General features: G+C 40.4%; 1 long non-coding RNA gene across 1 annotated transcript in view; it reads left to right on the top strand.

Annotated features, from left to right (window-relative positions):
• Window positions 1–5,280: 5,280 nt before the first annotated feature.
• LOC125620802 (uncharacterized) overlaps window positions 5,281–22,675 on the top strand; it is a 110,024-nt gene continuing 92,629 nt past the window's right edge. The window contains exon 1 of the long non-coding RNA XR_012664601.1: window positions 5,281–5,853. This is a non-coding gene — a long non-coding RNA (uncharacterized LOC125620802). The remainder of the gene's footprint in view (window positions 5,854–22,675) is intronic.

Genomic DNA, 22,675 nt, shown 5'->3' on the forward strand with positions numbered 1-22,675 from the left:
TTTTACAATCAGTCACATTTGTTTGTCAAGTGTTCAGTTTCACTGTCGATCATACACAGAAACGGCACTTTAATTAAAACAATGCTTCATTTTTCCTATAAACAACCATCAAATCCAAGTTAACCTTCAGTTAGCATCATTCTAGTTTAGCCCCGTAAATGAGAAATTGACTTATCCTGGCAGCTTTAGAATGAATGAATGAAGATCTCTAACATCTGAAAGGTACTAGGGAAATATTTTCCTATAGCAGCCCAATATCTCTGGTCTCCTTATATGCCAGTAAAGCAACTGTGGGTATAGATAAGCCCTTATCTAAAGGATATAACACTTAGCTTTACAGTCCACACACTTATTTAACAATTGCTACTGAGTTTATTGCACCCCATTATGCTCAGCACAATCATGATTATCTCTAAGTAGGGAGCAAGCCATGCCTGAGAAGACACCAATATGTTGGCTTTAGTGTAAGACAGGGTCTCTTGTTATAAACAAGTACTTCAGCAGTTAGCAGCCAGCTGATAATAGAAGGGGCTTGTCCACATCAATTTAAACTAGTGGCAGACTGAAGCACTTTTTATGGTCTCAAAGTGTGTGTTAGGAATTAAATGCATAATACAGGTTGACAAGGAGCGATTAGGCTGTGACTAAGGTTTATCCACATATAGGATGGAGAGCTGAACCTCGCTCTTTTTAAACCGACGATGGGACTAATCACAAGACGAAAACTGATGTGGATGAAAATAATCCTCCTTAAATAACTTTCTTTGTGTTGCAGAAACAAAAGCCTAAAATCACAGCTAGGAAAAAAAAATATCCCGAAGTAATTTTCCTCTGAGCTCCACGAGGCTAATGCCTCATTAAAGGAGTAGTGGGGCTATATGTAGAGAAGATGAGAGGACAAGAGGAAAGAATGTATTTTTCTTTTCTTCTCTCTAAATCCTCCTCCAGGAAAGCCTAGAAATAATGTACTGAGTCACCAGGTTTTGTTCCACTTTTTATTATTTTATTTTATTTTTAAGTATGAAAAGCGGACAGAAAAGGAAACGAAATATCCATTTGTGGAAGCACGTGGAAAGAACAGCACAACCGTGCAATGTACAAAATGAATAGAATGAAAAAGGGCAAAATAAACACCAGCCCCCTGTACACAGCCGATAGGAAGTAGTATTAATACCATCAGAAGTAAAATACAACAACCTGTTACTCTGAGGAATAAGGGTACAATTGTACTCAGTTGTATATTCACAAATATTTACATTTTGTTCATGTCACGTCAATCTTACCATTGAATTACTGCAAATCACTTACTTACCTACAAGCGATTATTAATAGGAAGAGGAAGTATTTTAACTTCCAAATAAATGTGAACGAAATATTTCAGTTAGGCAAATTCTTCTAAGCGCTGTTGCCACTTTTTTTTATTGAACTAAATGCAGAATTTGGGGTTGTTGCCCCCCCTTTTGCATCTCAGCAAGGCATTATATCATTGTTATCTTTAATATGCACGATCTGATAGGCATATTTTACTTTCCCATGTAGACAGTAGCAACAAAAACAAGGGAAAGGAAATTTTTATTTGCAAGCCAGAAATGTATTAATCACGTGCTATAAACATAAACTAATTGAGTTTGCTCCCTTTCTACCGACTTCCTTGAATAAAGTCGTTTAATAAATGCCCTGTACAAGTGATACGCATACTTATTAAAAAAATAAAGCCAAGCCTACTACAGTATAATTACTGCCCTTTAAATGTGCCCTTTCCTATCATATAAGTCATTAGGCTCATTAACTTTTGACTGGAAACATCACGTTATATATAAACCCCTCTGCTAAAGCACACAGACTATCCATTCCTGTTGTAAGATGTCCCCTTTGTTCAGAAAGATGACTGAGTTATTATATAGTTCAAGTGGCCACAATAAAAGAGGAAAAGACTAACACAGAGGGGATTGTAGGGTGCCTGTCAGTTACAATGGTAACTGAATGATCTAATTTTTTTAAAGCTATTTTACTATCAAATTGAAGCATGGAAAAAAAATCCTACTCTGACAAATATATAATGAGCCCCTTGTATCCAGCATTTACAACTCTCCAGGTGTTATCAACTCAGTGCAGTTTCTTGCTTTTGCTTGATTCTGCTTCTTCATTTTTTTCTTATAAATTCGTGTGTGCGCTCACCTCATTAGGTTACTAAAACTAGCTTTCCCAACTTCTGGGTGCCTCCGGGGTACCGTGACCTCGCCTGTCAAATGGTTTCTAATGAAGGGACTTCAGAGGTCTCCAAAGTGTCCGGAGCAGCAGTGTGTAGTGTCTCATAAAGGTACACGCCCCGCTTTGGCGACATTTGGGTTTGCCGGGTCCTCCAACCCAGATCTGCTGTAATTTACAATTGCATGTACTGCGGATTTTACACGGCACTTACAGCACCACCATCGCTTTCTCTCTCGTAGGTGCTGTAATGAAATAAAAGAAAATCGAATTTAAATTACAATGTGTTAACGCCAGCGTTTTCGGGCATTCCTCTGAAAGGGTTGTGGGAACAGTTCAGGAATAAGCAGATCATGTATTAAAGGAGGAATGTACCGAATGGAGATCAAGGGTGTAAAATGACCTGGGAATAAAAATCCTTAACTGAGGAAATATTCTGCTATTTAAAGATCTTGGGGGGGGGGGGGGAGGAGAAATCTGCCTTTTTGGGTTGTTTTGATTCCAGTGTATTTTTGGCTACATAAATATTTCTTTGTGGAGTTTCAGGTTCGCTGTGGTGCAGGAAAGGTGACAGTGAAGAATGGCTGTAGTCTGTGGTAGGTCTGACTGGTATATGAAGAGAATTTGCCCTGGATGTATATAGAATATACCCAGTCCCGATGGGCATTCTCCTCTTCCAGATATTTTTGATCTGATCAGCTCTTCACTGATCCCACAGGTTGGTCTTATTCTGGTTAATCGGGGGGAAAAAACAACCAACCAGCCCACCCCCGACCACAGTTTGTAATATAAATAGTTTGAGACTCACTAAAAGGGACCAGCCCCTGCTCCGTTTCATGCCAATTGCAAAGCGCCTTTTGACTTCAAGGGGAGCAACATTAAGTCCCAGGTAGAGGATGGCAGGTGAGAGTTTTAGTCTCAGACAAATGAATCAGCCATTCTGAGAGCGTTTTTCCCTCTTCCAGAAATACATTGCTTGAGCAGAGCTGAATTAATATAATTTAACTGCAACCCCTGTGCGCTCGATTACTTTGCACTTGCAATTGGCTCCGCTGGTTTTGGTTTTGGTTTTTTTTTCCCTCCCAGAGACCTAACACTTTCAATAAGAAGCTATTGTTAAATATCCCAGGGTCTGCTATCAAACCTGATCGGCAGGTAGCTCTGCCATTTGGTAGGAGTGCTACCCAGCTGCCAGATTAAAGAGCTCATCCATACAAAGTTCGCCCGAGTTTGGGCATGATTTCTTCTGATCTGTGGCACCCAAATCGGACTTGTGACCTCCCAGGTGGGGGAGGGGGGACATATTCATGGTGAAGGCTCCCGTCCCGCCTCCCCCTCGCTTACATTGTAGAAAGCCTGGGAAGCTTTTGAGGTCCAGTGAGCTGCAGCTCAGGAAAGCTTATGCTCAAATAAATTTGTTAGTCTCTAAAGTGCCACAAGTCCTCCTGTTCTTTTTGCTAAACTGGACTGGGAATGGCAGAAGGCTCCAGTCGGATCTGTTGTCACCCTTCAAACAAAAGGCCTGTTATGCAACCCATAGATCATCGGCAGTTAAAGCTTTCCTAAGGCCCAGATCTCTATATGAGGTTACAACAGCAGCGTTAATCTTCGAGTCCCTGCTTATAGAGCCAACTCATCCATGGGCTGAGTGGACCGCAGCCAACTTGCCGAAGACCTTTCTTTATTAAATATACAGTATAGGTCTAGATAAAGTTGTGTTGCTTTTAGCAGGAAGCTCTCAGGGTCACGGAGTCCGGGCTTATCTGCAGGCCAGCAGACCCGTGGACAGAGCGCGCTGCAAACCGGCATGCCGCTGTTTTTTGGAGCTCGTGTGAGCAGGCAATGCACGGCGAGAGAGCACAGGAGAACTAGGCTGGTATGGTCAGGCCGCATCGAGCAACTGCTTGAAGGTTAGGAAGTCAGGGAGAGAGGCAGTTAGCCCTCTGTTTCCAAAGATCTCGGCTGAAATACATCTCGGTTGCATTTGAGTGCCATTTATCAATACCTCGCCGAGCTTTCCAAAGCATTCGCTTTGAGGCCCCCCTTAGAATGCGGGGGGTTGAGGGCATTCCTGTGTGATCCATCGGATGCAAGCATCGATTATCTATCAGGAAAGCAGGCATCCTCTTTAAAGCCTCCTGTTAGCTATTTCGTTAGTTTGCCCAATACGAACATTTGCTAAGAAAAAAAAAGTCCCATAGAAAAATGAATTGATTCCCCACTGAGTGTGGGTCAGGCTTTCCAGTTGCGGACAGAAACTTCTTGGCGGTGGAATGATTAGTCCTGTCCACGTAGCTAATGTTTTAGTTTCAGTCATAAAAACTAGCCCCAGCAGTTCGAAATACAGTCTGAAACAGGAAAAAAATAAATTAAAAATAAAGGGAGGGGGGCGGGGAAGGAGAAACATCTTTGTGAGGAACCTGTAGAAAGATCAGGGAGGTCATCACCGCTTCGGTCAGGCGCTGTGTGAATCCAAATGCACGTTTTAAGGGCACAGTCACAGAAAATGCGTTTCAGTCTCCATCTTGTTTACTCCAGCTCCTCGTGAATGAAAAATAGCCCCTTTGAATGGAGTTTTACGCATTGCACGTGTTAGAAGCTATGTTTTAACTCCGGGGGAGTGGGGGGGAGAAGGGGGGAAATTCTTTTGATCTCGGTATTTTTTTCTTTACAAAGAAATTGACAGTCTGGGCTTGTTTCGAGCCACGCCAGCTCCCATGTGTCACTGCACTTTTGCTTTCTTTGTGTGTGTTTGTAAATTAAAAATCAACAAACAACCATTTGTCTTTGGTGACCCAGCACATTCATTCCAGGCGTGTTTTCCCAGTTGGTAATGTACAAATTCTTTACAGCTTCTGCCTGGAGTTCAAGTGAAGCCAGCTGCTTTTATAACCTAAGGCCAAATTCTTCTATCACTTATACTGGTGTAAATCCAGAGCAACCCCTAAAAACAATGGAATTGCTCTGGATTTACTCCGGTCTCAGGGACCACAGGGACATTAGACTATGTTTTATGGCTCTAATTCTTTCTCTGCCCTCCCTGAGAGAGAGACAATGACATTTACAACCGATTATGGGACACCACACTTGGAAGAAAACTATTTATAAACCAACGCAAATCAAGGACTTTATAGCATTCTGTGTTGCCATTCCGGTGGAGATGAGTTTACCTCTTGAAATACCGACTGAGAAACGTTTTAATAGCAAACGAGGAATCTTTTGTGTTCAAGTGAACAAGTAGTTTGCAGATTTGGACCGAACAAAGCCGAATGGCTGTTGTGTTTAGCAAAGCGAGTTCAGTTTTAGGCTCCCGCAAACTGTGTGATCACTTCTCTGCACGTTTGTAAACTGTAGTTTTGTTTTATATTACGACCTTAGGCCAGCCGCCAGAGAGAGGAAAGTCCTGCAACCTCCGATGTCTTCCCTCTCCTCCCCCAAAATAATATCTTGATTACTCCCCCACTGGAAAAATGCACGATCTTTGTGAAATTGTTGTATTTCCTCGATTGATTGTTTAGTTAGCGATTTTGCCAACTTCCTGATGGTTCATTTCTGATTCTGCAAAAGAACCGCGTTTCCTTTTTGACTTGCCTTAGGGAGAGAGAGAGACCAGCGGAGACTGGGGGCTGTTGGACTCATCAATCTGTACGTACTGGACCTTTCTCTTACCTCTGCACTTTCAGCCCCTTTCTAACCCTCCTCCCTCTTCCTCTCCAAGCTTGGAGTTTGCACATTCAGCCAGGGACATTCTAAAATCTCCCACCCCACATTCCCAGTGTGTGTATTGCAGGAATCCTAGCAAAACTGCCTGTCCCTGAGGAAAGTAACTTGGGCAGATGCATGACTGGAAACAAATTATTTTATGCAATGCATTGGCTTTCCCTAATCATGTTTTGTCGCAACAGTGGAGGCTTATTTTATACAGTATTAGAAATTATTTTTAAACAATCAGTTTGCTGTCTTTTACTCCACACTTACATCCTACCCCTTCAGATTGATTAAAGATAGAACAAACCCTCAGAATATAGGTACAAAAATAAAATATATCCCCCACCCTTGTTTTGGGGGACAAGTTTCTGGAGAATATTAGAGATTTCCACAAAGATATTTTTACATTATATGCTGGGTCCAGATGTAAATATTTTATTCTTCCCTTGTATGTATGTATGTATGTATGTATTTTAAATTGTTTTTCTTTTTATAAATCTATACTTTGTGTTTCATTTCTTAATATTTTTTAATTCACACAAAAATGGAGGGGTTAAAAATATCCTGGAATAATCATAGCAAAATTTAAAGAATGGCTATGGATTTTTCTTCAAACTCTGTTGTTCAGGATAGTGTTCATAATTTAAATCAACAATGAGTTCTAACATGTCCGCAGCAGGTCAGACTTTGAAGAAGAACACGGGCCTGATCCAAAGTCCACTGAAATCAATGGGAGCTTTGCAGCTGGTCCTAACGGAATAAAGTGGAGGAAAATATTAGACGCTTGGAAAATCTCTGTGACTCACAGAGAAATAGTGCTTTGTTTAGTTGTATCTGGGACAGAGTAGAGCAAATTTAAGCTGGTTAGTATTTGTATATATGAAATTATGTGAAGGTCATTAGGAATTTAAAGTCACTAAGAGTAAAAAAGTCTGGCTCCATTTAAATTAATTGAAAAGCACAGCCAGGATTTCACCCTAACACTCACTCTAGGTCAAATTCTATTTGTTACCCTGTGGTAAATCCAGAATAACTTCATTGCAGTCAGTGAAGTTACTATACTGTACTGGTGTAACTGACAGCAGAATTTGATTCGGTGTGAGTCAGTACATGTTTGTGTCCAGGCATGCTTGTGAGTGTGGATGTGTGTGTGTGTGTATGCCTATAAATATGTATGTACAGGCACATGTTGATCAATATGTGCAGTTCTTCATGAAAATGTTTGTCTCCATCTATGAATATGTATGTGTGTGTACACGCATGTCAGGGAGTGTGATTGGGTGTGTGCACACTATGAGCATGTATGTGTTTGCACATATGTGCCTAGGAGGATGATTGTGTATGTGTGTATGCATATCTGTGAATATGAATGTGTATGAGCTTGTATATTCATTAATTTGTGTGTATCCTGTTATTGAAGTTACTTGTCGAATATGAAACATGGGAACTTTTACTAGGGAGATAAATATTAGTAGAAATGCTTTTAGTATAAAACAATCGTAAAAAACACACTCACCATTTCTGAGTGAATATATGTGACAGGGATAGGGTGGAACAATAATACTCATTTAAAGCGTTGACATACAGCAAGGAAATCAAAATATTTGTGAAGCCTTTGCTACAGTATTTTGTTATTCTTCCATTTAAACTCTTGCTTTGCAAATCTGTTTTAAAGCTTTTAAATCTGGGCACAGATTCTTATCAGGAAAAAGTTCTGCTTTGCTGGTTCTGAGGTCCCTGTGCTGTCCATTAGATGGCATTGCTACTTTTTGCAGTCGTGGCCGGGGGAAGAGTTATAGTTCACTTTCTCTGTCAGTGATCAAGTTATACTGTAGGGGCTTTTATTTGCACTGCAATTGACAGCATATTTATCTTTTCAGCACCTATTATGTACTTAAAATACAATTTGCTTTATTAACAGATGGTTTAATATTTGTATCAGCTGTCTCTGTATTGAAAAAAAAAAGAGTATAAATGGCCTCTCTCCTTAACTAGCTTATGACAGCACATAAAATATTGTCTTGCCATAGAATGAAAATGATGATGAAATAATGTCACTGCTGACTGTATACTAACTAATAAAACATGATATATCAGTAAAACACAATATAATATAATACATACTATGCCCTTATACAATATTAAGACTTTCCTATTTTCCAAAGTTTGGGGCACATGTTACTATTTCTAAGATAATTCTGTCCTATTCTTGTGAGATATTCAGAATGTTTTGACATGTAAGTGCCATATAAATACAAACTGTGTATTATATTATATCATCCAGTATGGTTAAAAGATATAAGATCACTATGAAAAAACATATACTTTAAAGTTTAAATATCAACATGTAGAAATATGCAAATAAGATTGGGTTTGAAAAGATTGCAAATGTCATTTTAAATTGTAAAAAAAAAAAGTGTGGGGGGGGATTAAGTATAAATCCATTAGGAAGGAGACATTTTCTGTTCACATCAGTATTTTCTCCTTGGGAATGTTAATATATCTTGTAGGCTATCCAATTTTGTAGTTTTAAATATCCTTCACTTGAATAGAGTTCTAACTCTTTTGTTTCCAAGGCAGGAGTCCATATTAATCATAAAAGTAGAGAGCCTAATTCTGATTTCATTTACACTGGTGAAATTCCATTGACTGGAATGCAGTCAAGGAACCGCAAACTTTTTAATGTTGTTTTATTTTATTTGAAGGACATGCTTCACCTTTAAACTTGGGAAAACACTTCAGAAGAAACCCAAATGTATATTTTAATCTCACCAAAATCACTTTAAAGGGATTTTCTCTAGTACTGATTCAGAAAAATATGAATTCACACTGAAGACTGAACTGTACACTTTGACAAACTAATAAGCTGGAAACAATATCAGAAATGTTACGTTTTAGCAGATATTGTAAAATGCTTACTTTTGCCGAGGGCTGAAAATCCTGAAAAGCAACATTTCAATGCTAAAAAACAAATTCCTTCCAAAAAAGTGATTCTGACTTTTGGATATGAAACCATGTATCATATATAAGTTCATATATCACTTTATTGTATTTAATCCACCTTAGTTGCATCAACTGAAATTTTGGTAGAATTAGGAAGGCTGATTTATTATGAGCTCCTTTAATAACAAGTATTGATTTCTTGTGTTTCTTACATGATTAAATATTTAGGCTATTTTGACAGTGGAAAATTAGCAAAAGCTATCTTTAAATTGAGTGGTGTACAACAGCCATGTTGAGTCAGTGAAAATGAATATAGTCTCCATTCCCTTACCTTTGATCTTTAAACTCTAAGAACTATTATTTTCAACATTCATGTCCACAGTTGCATTTTAATATTAGCTAGGAGTCATTGCATTACAAACATCTGAAATATCGCTGGCAAATAAAAATGTATATAAAAATAAGTTTAGCTTTAGTTCTAGGGACCTAGTCCATGTCGGATATTCCTAATTCAATTGTACACTATTAACATACATTGTGATCTGTTAAAGAAAAAGTAACTTTTATTCCTTTTGGGTTGCAGAGGAATCTATAAGATCACCAGATTTATTTCATAATATCATATTGTGATGTTTAAACTGTAGAGGTTCAAACCAAGAATTTTCTCATGGCAGTTTCAGAGTGGAAAACAAAAGACTGATGCCAAGAGAGAGAACCACAGTCAGACAAAACCATATAAGAAAAAACAAAACAAGTAAACATTGATCTCCAAAATGGAGCGTTTAAAGTGCCAGAAGAGCCACAGAAGTGCCTAATGCTGTCACATCAAACACATTAGTTGAGTTCAGCACAAAGGGATGGGCAAATTCGATTGCAGACAATAGAAGTTTTGTGTAACTGTTTTCTTTTTAAAAGATAGATTTAATCATCTTGTCTTTTTTCGAACAATACCTTTTTTTATCATTCATCAAAAACCACATGTTTATCAGCCAGGATTATTATTGTTGTTGTTGTTTTACAGTCAGCATAATTAAAAACAACAACAAAACCAGGATTTCATTTTTTGTGTCGAGGAATATCACAAATGGGAAGAAACTGCAGACCGGATCCTCAACTAGTGTAAACAGGTATAGTTCCATGGGAGTCAACGAAGATGTGGGTACACGTATATTTTTCCTCGCTGGAAGAAAACTGATATCAAAGTCAAAAACATTGGAGCTCACCCTCAGAGAACATATACATAACCCGCCCACTAAGCTGAATTTTGCCTGCATCAGGAATTCAGAATCAGATCCATAGCAGAAACATTCAAGGATTTGGAAAAGGGACCACGGTAGCCTATGAAAGCACTATCCTAAAATACATGCTTCAGGTATCAGTAAATTATAGTCTACAGCATCTGATATATATAGTTCAAAGAAAATTAGCAACTGAAGAAATTTGCTCTTAGAAGATGCAGACATAAATCACTTACATTTTGATGTGAATTATAGCTTTTGTACAGTGCCTAGCACAATGAAGTCTTGACTTTGATTGCAGCCTATGACGATGATAATAATAATAATTACTACTCTACCCTAATAGATATGTGCACATGAACTTTGTAAGTGGTCAAGAGCATCTTCTTTATTTATGCATCATCATTTTTTTATCCAATACTGTGCTATTTAATGTATGTGACAGTCTGCAAATTGTTTAGTTTTACATCCCGTGCGGAGAGAACCAATTGGGCCTCATTTCATTATAGGACCACACTTACAAAACTTCTGGGAGTAAAAGTTTGTAGTGTGGGGCATTTAAGATGCAATTCTTGGTCTTAGGCAGTAATGAGAGTCTAAATAAATGCTCACAAATACAAGAAAAAATTCTCCACAGCCAGACTAGATCAGAAAAAAATAATAAAGGGCCAAACTCTGCCGCAAGTCACATTTCTGTAAGTCTGGAGTAACTGCACAGAGGTCAGTTTTAATCACAATGCTAGGGAGGTGGCAATATTCTTAGACTGTAAGGGCATATGTATGGGTAGAACTCCATGCCAGTGTGGAGTGCCCCTGAAGTCAATGGGATTCTGCCCATATTCATGCTGTTGCAGGATCAGGCCCTTAATATTAGTTACATTATGATCATTAACAGTTCATTTGGTTATTTTGTTACCACATCCCCCTTTAGCGGAAAACATTGTCTAAAAGGGGTATCATCAAAACACCTGAAATAAACTGATTATAATGGTAATAACATACCTGAAAGTATTATCAACTTTAGTCAGTATCAATCAAAATGCTACCAAGGTACAACTACTGTCAAATGCAAAAATAGCTGGGATCCTGTATGTAGCCAGCATGAATTTAGAGAGAAGATAGTAGCTGAGGAATGAAAGTGAAAAATATTTTAGCTCACTTTTTTAAAAAAAAGAGTGTATAAAGTAGGTATTATGTTTATTCAGAGTTGAGTTTGACTGAGGTTTGTTATAAAAATATTGTAGTAATTTTTTGAGAAACATTTTTTGTTTGGATAGATTAGCTGTACATGAAAGCACTTGAGCTTTTGAATCCTTTATGTAATAGGGTAATATTCATTTCTGGCATCAAAAGCTGCTTTTAATGTAAGCAGTGGGAAATCTTCAGTGCCAGTCAGATAAAATCTCACTGCAGTTTAGCACAGTGATGACCACATATCAGAGTGTTGGGGTTTTTTTCCAGGTTGATGAACATGTGCTGTATGCAAAAGGTTTCTATGCTCCAGTGAGACTCAGACTGAGGCTTGTGAGGCTCAAGTGGCTCTTTAATGTGTCTCCCGGGGCTCTTTGCAGCACATGATGTTAAAACTCTGCATGATTTAATTATTAATCACCCTAAGTTATTAACCAATCAGGATGCTTTTACTATCCAATTGATCAACAGTAGTTGATAAACTAATAATGCTTGGTTAGTCATTTTACTGAGATATATATAAACTATGAGAGTGAGTTTGTGTGGGGGGGGGCGGAGGGTGAGAAAACCTGGATTTGTGCTGGAAATGGCCCAACTTGATGATCACTTTAGATAAGCTATTACCAGCAGGACAGTGGGGTGGGAGGAGGTATTGTTTCATGGTCTCTGTGTGTATATAATGTCTTCTGCAGTTTCCACGGTATGTGTCAAGGTTCCTCCCCCACTCTGAACTCTAGGGTACAGATGTGGTGACCTGCATGAAAAACCTCCTAAGCTTATCTTTACCAGCTTAGGTCAAAACTTCCCCAAGGTACAAAATATTCCACCCGTTGTCCTTGGACTGGCCGCTACCACCACCAAACTAATACTGGTTACTGGGGAAGAGCTGTTTGGACGCATCTTTCCCCCCAAAATACTTCCCAAAACCTTGCACCCCACTTCCTGGACAAGGTTTGGTAAAAAGCCTCACCAATTTGCCTAGGTGACTACAGACCCAGATCCTTGGATCTTAAGAACAATGAACAATCCTCCCAACACTTGCACCCCTCCCTTTCCTGGGAAATGTTGGATAAAAAGCCTCACCAATTTGCATAGGTGACCACAGACCCAAACCCTTGGATCTGAGAACAATGAAAAAACATTCAGTTTCTTACAAGAAGACTTTTAATAAAAATAGAAGTAAATAGAAATAAGGAAATCCCCCCTGTAAAATCAGGATGGTAGCTATCTTACAGGGTAATTAGATTCAAAAACATAGAGAACCCCTCTAGGCAAAACCTTAAGTTACAAAAAAGATACACAGACAGAAATAGTTATTCTATTCAGCACAATTCTTTTCTCAGCCATTTAAAGAAATCATAATCTAACACATACCTAGCTAGATTACTTACTAAAAGTTCTAAGACTCCATTCCTGGTCTATCCCCGGCAAAGACAGACCCACAGACCCTTTGTTTCTCTCCCTCCTCCCAGCTTTTGAAAGTATCTTGTCTCCTCATTGGTCATTTTGGTCAGGTGCCAGCGAGGTTACCTTTAGCTTCTTAACCCTTTACAGGTGAGAGGAGCTTTCCCCTGGCCAGGAGGGATTTCAAAGGGGTTTACCCTTCCCTTTATATTTATGACAGAATGCATCCGATGAAGTGAGCTGTAGCTCACGAAAGCTCATGCTCAAATAAATTGGTTAGTCTCTAAGGTTCCACAAGTACTCCTTTTCTTTTTGCGAATACAGACTAAGACGGCTGTTACTCTGAAACCTATATATATATATATAGTATATACACATACTAAATATTTCCCCTGTCATACTGCTTAAATATGAATATGTAGTATAAATATATATATTTACTAGAGAAAATGAAACAATGAATTCACACGACTGTGGCTCTTTTCGATAATGTTAATTTGACTCCTGAACCACTGAGGTCTGAGTATCACTGCTCCACGGCATCTGTTTCACTGTGCCCCGTGAATGAACCATTTCTGGTAAAGACATTATTACAGCACTGGTCAGTTGCAAGATCTGGTGGTGCACATAGACAAAAAGACAACCTAGTAGTAACCACTGTAGAGCAGTGGTAGAAAATACTCACTTTACTTCTAGGATACAAGCCCCTCAAGCCCAGTTCAGAAGTGTGTAGCTTGGGGCATATCAGAACAATCCTCCTTGCCTTCATCTACACTGACATTGCAACAGGCCCCAATTCAGCAAAGCATTTAATCTTGCATTTTATGTTGAGCATGTGAGTTGTTACACTGAATCGAGGCACTTGGGATTGTCCTTCTAAATCGACTCTGGTCTCCTTTTTGCAGGCTGAAACTGCCTGAGATGCAGATGTGCTGATTCGGCTATTCCCTCTGTTCTCTATATACTCATTCTCAGGCAGGCAAATACAGCTTGAGGTTAGATGACATGCTCTTTGAAAATATGAACAGATTATCCCTATAGTGAGACTCCACCATTCTGTATGGGTTAAAAAATTAGAGCCAGCTCCTCAACTGGTGTAAATTGTCATGACTCATTCTAGTTACAATTTATGCCATCTGAGGATCAGACTTTTAGTATCTTATTTTCCAGTTCAAGGTTAAATAATCTAACAAAAAAACAGCAAAACAGTGAAAACAAACAAGGGTTCTGTTAATTGTATGTTACATCAGGCAAATTCAGAGCAACATCTTTGTGGCTCTAACCCTAAAGAAAGCCTCGCTGTTGACCCCTGAGACTGGACACTTTGGGGCTTGATTAGTGCTACCCACATGAACAAGACGTTACAGAGCTCTTTTCAGCCCTAATTCCAGTGCTCTTGATTCTGAAGTATCCTTTGTAATAACTCGCAGAGAAACAATTCTCGTTTGATCCATCCACAAGCTAAAAGGTTGGCTCTGTATATCAGCTTTTTTTTTCCTGAATTGTCAGTGAAATTTCCATTCTGTCTGTGACTGAGCTCAGTTTTTGCTTGGTAACTATTTATGTCTTGTAAAGTGTTTTTATATAACCTGTAATATTCCTGGTCTGTTTAAAATCCTTTGCAAAAGTTATGTTCTTATGTTTGTCATTTCGCAGTGTTTTGGTTTAAGTGTGTGCACTGATGCTCTGCCAACACAACTGTGAATGTTTCTGAAAGACGAACATCCTATTAAGTAGCTTGCTGCTCTTTTGAGGTCATACGCTAATTTAGCATTAAAAAAAAAAAGACTATTAGGGTTAACCTTGTCTCACAGCAAATTCCAGGAATTTGGGTCATTAAATTCTGCTTACTTAAATTCCCCTGAAACTTCTATTGGATAAGATATTCTTCTTCAATGCCTGTATTAAACTGGTGTGTAAATTTTGTTGTGTGCTGTTAAATAGATGGTACATGCCACAATAAAGAGAGCTGCATTTCACACACGTGTGTCTGGATGTGTGTGTGTGAGAATATATACATACATGCACATACACAAACATATATGTATAGCCATGTCCCTTGGAGTTCTTTCTTCTGTGGCACCATAGGTATGCATGGCACTTCTTTAAAGAAAAAGAAATGTAATTATGTATTTTAGATTATAAAAAACCCTTCAGTCTTAAGATTCAGCATTCAATATGGCAGAGCTAAATAATTTATAGGAATAATAAAAAACAGTGAGATTACTGTTCCATCATGACAGGTTTCAGAGTAGCAGCCGTGTTAGTCTGTATTCGCAAAAAGAAAAGGAGGACTTGTGGCACCTTAGAGACTAACCAATTTATTTGAGCATGAGCTTTCGTGAGCTACAGCTCACTTCATCGGATGCATACCGTGGAAACTGCAGCAGACTTTATATATACACAGAGAATATGAAACAATACCTCCTCCCACCCCACTGTCCTGCTGGTAATAGCTTATCTAAAGTGATCAACAGGTGGGCCATTTCCAGCACAAATCCAGGTTTTCTCACCCTCCACCCCCCCACACAAATTCACTCTCCTGCTGGTGCTAGTTCCATCAGTTTTCCTCTCTATTCTACTGCCTATCCTCCTAATTTGTGTGGGACACAAAAAGAAAAGGAGGACTTGTGGCACCTTAGAGACTAACCAATTTATTTGAGCATAAGCTTTCGTGAGCTACAGCTCACTTCATAGGATGCATACTGTGGAAACTGCAGAAGACATTATATACACAGAGACCATGAAACAATACCTCCTCCCACCCACTCTCCTGCTGGTAATAGCTTATCTAAAGTGATCACTCTCCTTACAATGTGTATGATAATCAAGTTGGGCCATTTCCAGCACAAATCCAGGTTTTCTCACCCTCCCCCCCCCCCCCCCCCCAAACTCACTCTTCTGCTGGTAATAGCCCATTCAAAGTGATCACTCTCTTTACAATGTGTATGATAATCAAGGTTTCAGAGGAACAGCCGTGTTAGTCTGTATCCACAAGTACTCCTTTTCTTTTTATGATAATCAAGGTGGGCCATTTCCAGCACAAATCCAGGTTTTCTCACTCCCCCCCCCCCCAGACACGAAAGCTTATGCTCAAATAAATTGGTTAGTCTCTAAGGTGCCACAAGTATTCCTTTTCTTTTTGCAAATACAGACTAACACGGCTGTTCCTCTGAAACCTGTCATTGTAAGGAGAGTGATCACTTTGAATGGGCTATTACCAGCAGGAGAGTGGGGTGGGAGGAGGTATTGTTTCATGGTCTCTGTGTATATAATGTCTTCTGCAGTTTCCACAGTATGCATCCAATGAAGTGAGCTGTAGCTCACGAAAGCTTATGCTCAAATAAATTGGTTAGTCTCTAAGATGCCACAAGTCCTCCTTTTCTTTTTGCGAATACAGACTAACACGGCTGTTCCTCTGAAACCTGTGGGACACAAGTAACCCTAGGTCTAAAAGGAATGCATGTTTCTCATAAGAGAACAGCAGGGGATGACTATGTCTTTGAATTTATAGCAGGTGGGAACTGAGGGAGATTTTAGGTAAAAGCTGCACAGTGAAGAAAGAATTGCTTTAGGGATAACTTCCTTATTCTCATAAAGTTCCTTGTACAGTGTTAGAAGAAAGAGTCTCTGATTCTCCATTGCTATTACATAATAGGAGTTAAAGGACACGACTGAGCTCATGACACAGCTCATATCAGTCTTGGGTGGTGGTTCTGATGGGATGGAGATTGTGTATATAAGTCCGACCACCTGCATACAGATGTAATAATTGTGATTAACAGACAGCATCAAAACTAAAGTCCTTATTTAATATTCCTTTAATCTGAGGCCTGCTGCAAGATCTATGCCTCTCCATAGTCCAACTGACATGGAACATTACAGAACTTTCTCCTTGTGATATCCTGACTAGAGCCTTCTCTTCCCAATTAGATTCAACCAGGGCCAGGACTTTTTCACAACCGCCACCTCCTGCCTTCCACCTCAGTCATTTTCTGAGCCCGTCTGTTGGGTGGATTTTTAATACCACCTTCTTGTAATGCTGTGTGTCTACCCATTAGATGGGCAATGTCCTAGACAGGCATTCCAATTTGGAGTCAGGACACCTGAGTTCTTAGACTTCTGTGGGCAAGTCACTTAAGCTCTGCCTTGGTTTTCCAGTCTGTAAACTGAGGAAGGCTGGCTAATGATAGCTCCCACTCAGGGGACTGTGAGATTAAAGAAATTAATCCTTTTCTCTGCTTTTAGGACCCTAATTGTTTCTGACAGGGTTTAGGGCTCTAATCTCTTCCTCCTGGTTCAGAGTGCACCATCTCAGTAGTCTGCTCTTCTACTTCTCAGGAACGTTTGTCATCCAGCATTTGAATTTCTGGGTTACTTGTGCTGCATGATTCTTTTTTCATAGGCCGACAGACAGCCTGATAGATAGGATCATTGGTCCAGTGTCTTTGCCCCAGCTGAGGCCATTCTAGGAGGCTTCAGAGGAGGGGCATAAACCCTGTAATGTATCATTTTAATGCTGAACATGGGGATAACATACCTTCCTGATCCCAGCTGTGCTCAGCTTGGGTCTTGAAGCATGCCATTTAAGTTAAACTCACATTAGCTGGCATACTTACAGTTGTTACCAACAGTCAACTGATCAGCTTTTAAGAAACCCTCACTATATTGTTTGACTCTGAGAACCACTGTGGTGAATTTTAGCCTACTCCACTCAAAACTCTTGAAGTTCAAAGATGGGCTTTGGTGCACATTACGGGATACGACTGGATGTCGAATTTAATAGACCATATGTACTGTGCAGGTGGATTGAGTATATGGAAAGGTCACACCTACAGGCTTCTTAGGTCTCTGGTGTGAAAGATAAAGCCATCTGGTCACCATTTGACAGCTTCAATTGTAATTACACCATTTGGCCTATGAATTGCTGTGAGCTGCTGTTTTGAACTAAAGGGCTGCGGTTTCAGTCCTGCTAGAAATCAAGTCATTACCCAGAAGCTGAATTTCTGGGCTGCAGCTAGTTTCATCTCTTTGGCCTTATTTTTACCTTTCGGATTTATCTCTGTGGATCTTGTGAGGATTGTGAACTTGGCAGTACCTGTTTAACATAAATAACCACAAAATAACTGATGACACCTGTTCCTCCCATCACACTGCACGGGAGAAGAGCAAGGGCATTTCCAGTGAAATTCCATTGCTGCAATATGGAAGTGCTTAAAGGAAGACCTGCACCTTTCAGGGTAGCTGAGATCTGAACCTTTAAATTACAGCCATTCCCAGCCGGAGGATAAGTAAATAAACAATTCACAGCTGCATGGACTAAACACAGAAACACATCTATCTCTTCCAGCCATGATTGCTGAACAAGTAATTAAGTGCGAAACGTGAGCCCTCAATGTCAGTCTGAAACGATAAAGGTCTCCAGTTGTAAATTAACTGAACTCCAGAGAGCCCTCCAGATTAACCCTTGAAGCACACTTAGGTGAGACAAGAGAGCATTTATACACTGAGGCGTTAGCCTTGCATAAATCCAAGAGCATTTGCATGTAATTAAATTGCACCCTGGAGGTACGGCATTGTTATTTAACAAATTTAAAAAAACAACAACCCAACACAGGAAGTTCCTTTCTCTCCTGCCTCCTTGGACCACCATGGTCCAGTGGCAGGGACACTAGTGTCGGACTCAGAAGACCTGTGATCATTTCCTGGCTCTGCCACAGAGCCAGTCATTTCATTTCTGTGTCTCAGTTCCTCTTGTGTAAAAGGGGGACAATAGCACTTCCCTGCATCACAGGGATGTGGAGAGTGTAACTATGCTAAAGATTGTGAGGCAGTCAAATACTGCGGTGGTGGGGGACATATATGAACCATGCACAGAGGGGTAGCAACCAAAAATTGAACATGCTAATTGGGAGCAGGGAGACAAGGTGGGTGAGGTAACGTATTTTATTGGACCCACTTCTGCTGGTGAGAGAGACAAGCTTTCGAGCCACACAGAGCTCTTCTTCAGGTCTGGGAAACGTACTCAGCTAAATACAAGGTGGAACAGATTTCTTAACATAAATTAACACATATTTCAAGGGAGCAGGGAGATTTTTAATGGTCCGATTAACAATTGAAATCTGTTAACTGCATCTCTTTTTAAATAATTTATTTTAAATCAGGACATTTTCCTTCCCTATGAGAACAGCATGCAAAGGTAGCTTATGTAGCCAGCCCTTGTGGTTTTATTGTGAGTTTTGTGGTATGTGATGACTTCTCCTAAAGCCCCAGCTTCTGGAGTCATGTGATTATGTGAGAATCTCACCTTTCATTATTTTTAAAAAGTACATTTCTAGCCCTTATGTCTGCAGAGAAAAATTTGAAATGTGACCTACATGCACCCTAAAGCCTCCCTTTAAATGACCCCAATTGGATTTTTTTACATTCTTATGGTTTTTAAGAAAACCTGATGATTTTTTGAGGCTCAATTCATGATTTTTGAACTTTTGGGCAATACCTACTACAAGTTTACTAATTATCTGATGATTTTTTTTTTTACTTGACTGATTTGGAGCAAGACTTTCCTTGTGAGAGAGACCCTGTAGTGAGGGAGGCAGCTCTGCTCATCATCCGGATCTGGCTGCTCAGAGTGGGGAGAGGCCCTGCTATGAGCCCAGCACCCCAGTTCCGTTTCCCTGCTGCTTGGAGACCAGGACACATAGCTGTGCCCAGGGGTGCTGGAACAATGTGTATAGTGGGGGTGCTGAGAGCCATTGAACCAAACTGTAAACCCTACATATATAAGAAACCACTTCAAGCCACGGGGTGCATCAGCACCCTTAACATCCCTAGTTCCAGCACCTCTGACTCCTTCATCCTCATGCAGTGACATGGCTGGGACTGGCCCCACTATGACCCCAGGCCTGGTCTATGGAGCTGCGTGCAGTTTCTCATGTGGCTTGAATGTAGCTCTGCACCCCACTCCCTGTTTTGGCACCGCTGGTTTCATGGTTTCCATGGGTGCCATTGAACTGATGAACCCCTGCTAAAAGTGTCCCTGGGATAAGCCCTGTGACTCTGCATAGAGGAGGGGGAGGAATAGATTCCTCTTATTCTCTGTGTGGCCACATAGCGTTGTTTTGCAGTCAAGCTCTGTAAAAATAATATTTGAACTATGGCTCCATCCTGGACCTTGGATCTGAGGCCACACAAAATAGTCCAGTAACCAAATGCAAGTTTTTGGCAGTCCATATTTTTAGTGTCTATACAATGTGTGTGGGTGTGTGTTTGGTTTTGTTTATGGATTCTGAATTTCAAACCCCTAAATTTAAAGAAACTGCTTGATGACACCTTGTCACTGTTGAGCATTTTGAAATCTGAGCATTCCTGATTCACAGATGAGGTGAAACCACCTTCACTGAATTTCCATTTCGTTATGGCACATAATTAAGCTAGGAGGTACATGTGTTAGGTCTGCATTAGTGTCTGTATTAGCAATATACATTGCTAGTACACCTCCTCCCTAACCCCAAACCGAGACACAAGACATACGTGTCTTGTATTCTCAGAGCATGTTCACTTCACAGATTATTATGTGTTCATAAGAATTAATGTTCAAATATTGGACAATTAAAGACATTCACAGATTATAAACCAAACACACAGTCAGCTGTTTTCTTCATTCACCTTTTCTTCTGTGCTTCTCCTTGTTTCGTTCCCACACTAGCAGTCATGACCTAGTTACAATTAGGAGGCCTGTTTACTCTTCACTAAGGCTGTGGCTGCATGAGAGAATTTACAGCGTTGCAGATGTATTGATGCTGCTATCAGCTCTGTAATGTAGCCGCTCGAAGCTGTGTTGGTGGGAGAAGCCCTCCCGCCGACATAGCACCGTCCACACCAATATTGAAGTCCCTGACGGGGGGGCGGCTAATTCACAAAGTGACCCAGCCCCAGGCCTCAACTAATGACGAGGGACAACAAACGAGAAACCGGGGATGGGAGTGAAGGTCACCGGGATAAAATTAGTGAACTCACTGCAGCTGAGGACTGAGCCAACTGGCTTGGATTTGTGTGATAGATCTTAATCTATTTGGAGAAGATGCTGTCTGTCACTGTACGTCTGTATAGCGCCCAGCTCAATGGGACCTTAGTTTGTGTGATGCCTCTAGGTTCAATTGTAATATAAATAACACTATATAATAATAAATAATAATAATTAATAAACAAAATTAGAGATATTTTTTTCAGAAGGGGTGATCCCATTTTAAATTTAATTGTTGAAAGGGAGAAGGTTATGTGCAGAAATATTTAGTTCTTGCATTCAGGTCTCCTTCATGTTCATTCCTGACACATTCTCGCATAACATGTAACTGGATGGAGCTACTGGAATAGCAGAGACTTGTGACACATTACAGCACTGTAGCAAGGACCTATTGGGTCATACTGTCCATCTCTCTATCCTTTCCAGGTAGGATTGGTCCCCACAGCGGTGCCCCAGACATATGCCAAGTAGGCAGCTCTCTGAGGAACTATATGTAAGAGGTGCCGTTAATTCAGTATTGGGACAGGCCATTCTCAATTTCCTCTTCTTCATTTGGGGCATTTCTACTTTCCTGATACTTACTCCAATAGTGTGCCTGCTCAGTCATGTCCAGTAAGTGCCTTCAGGCCACAGATATGATCAGGGATCATTTGCAGCACTCGTAATTAATTCCTAGAGGGGACTTGTACTGTTGTGTTCTCTGGGGAGAGGAAAGAGAACAGGGTGCGAATGGTGGCAATGGAAAAGGTACTTAAAATTGCCTTTGCTTGGAGCAAGTAATTTATCTAGGACTTGGTTCTCTACAACAGTGGTTCTCAAACTAGGGCGGCCACTTGTTCAGGGAAAGCCCCTGGCGGGCTGGGCTGGTTTGTTTACCTGCCGCGTCCGCAGGTTCGGCCAATCGCGGCTCCCACTGGCCGTGGTACACTACTTCAGGCCAATGGGGGCTGGGGGAAGGGCGGCCAGCACATTTCTCAGCCTGCGCCGCTTCCCACAGCCCCCATTGGCCTAGAGCATCGAATCGTGGCCAGTGGAATCCGCGATCGGCCGAACTTGTGGACATGGCTGGTAAACAAACCATCCCGGCCCGCCAGGGGCTTTCCCTGAACAAGTGGCGTCCCAAGTTTGGGAAACACTGACCTGCAGTATATTTCTTCAGACTTCAGTTACAGTCTTTTTCTCCCCTTTCTCATGAGGCAAGCTGGTTATCTTTTATGGACTTGATCTAAAGACTGTTGAAATCAATGGAAAGGCCCTGAAATGTTTAGCAGGGGGATGTTGATGGGAGTGTGTCACAGGTAAAGAAGGCCAGAAATGAAACCACTGGAATCCATGAAATAGCTATGTACCTGTGCATATCCCAAAGCAGCCTTCTGTCCCAATTGCCAAGTTGCCTGAATGCTATTGCAAAGACCAACTCCTGTAAATAGATTGCCAGTGATGTATCATAATTCTGCGAAAGGCAACCAACAATTATACTTTTGCAAGGATGATGTAATAAAAACATGGCATTGCTGAATGTTAGCATCTTCTCTTCCCTATGTTTGAAAGTGTATACATTTCTCCTAATCTACCTGCCCCATTTCCACACAGGCAGAGCTGGCATGATACTGCACAAGTGGCTCCAGCAGAATTTAAGCATGAGCTTGGTCAGCTACCACAGAGGGTGACCAACATCCATTTTAAGATCTACTTCCATGGATGGATCCTCGGAATCAGTCTCAGAGAGTGAAAGCTTTAATAATACCTTAAAAGCTATGCCTTGAGAAAGAAAATTCCCTAAAGGCCCCTTCTCCACTGGAGCCTCCACTTTTGGTTTTAAAATGCTACTTTTGTTGCTTCAGTTACTGCTTTAACAAACAGCTTAATGTTATTAGAAAAGAGCTAATTGTGGGTGGGAAGGCAAGAAAACAAAAGGAAATGGATGAACCAGAACTTAGTTTTCTATTAGAAACTA

This window comes from Caretta caretta, chromosome 12, assembly GCF_965140235.1.
Source record: "Caretta caretta isolate rCarCar2 chromosome 12, rCarCar1.hap1, whole genome shotgun sequence".
In the NCBI taxonomy this organism is placed as follows: Eukaryota; Metazoa; Chordata; order Testudines; family Cheloniidae; genus Caretta; species Caretta caretta.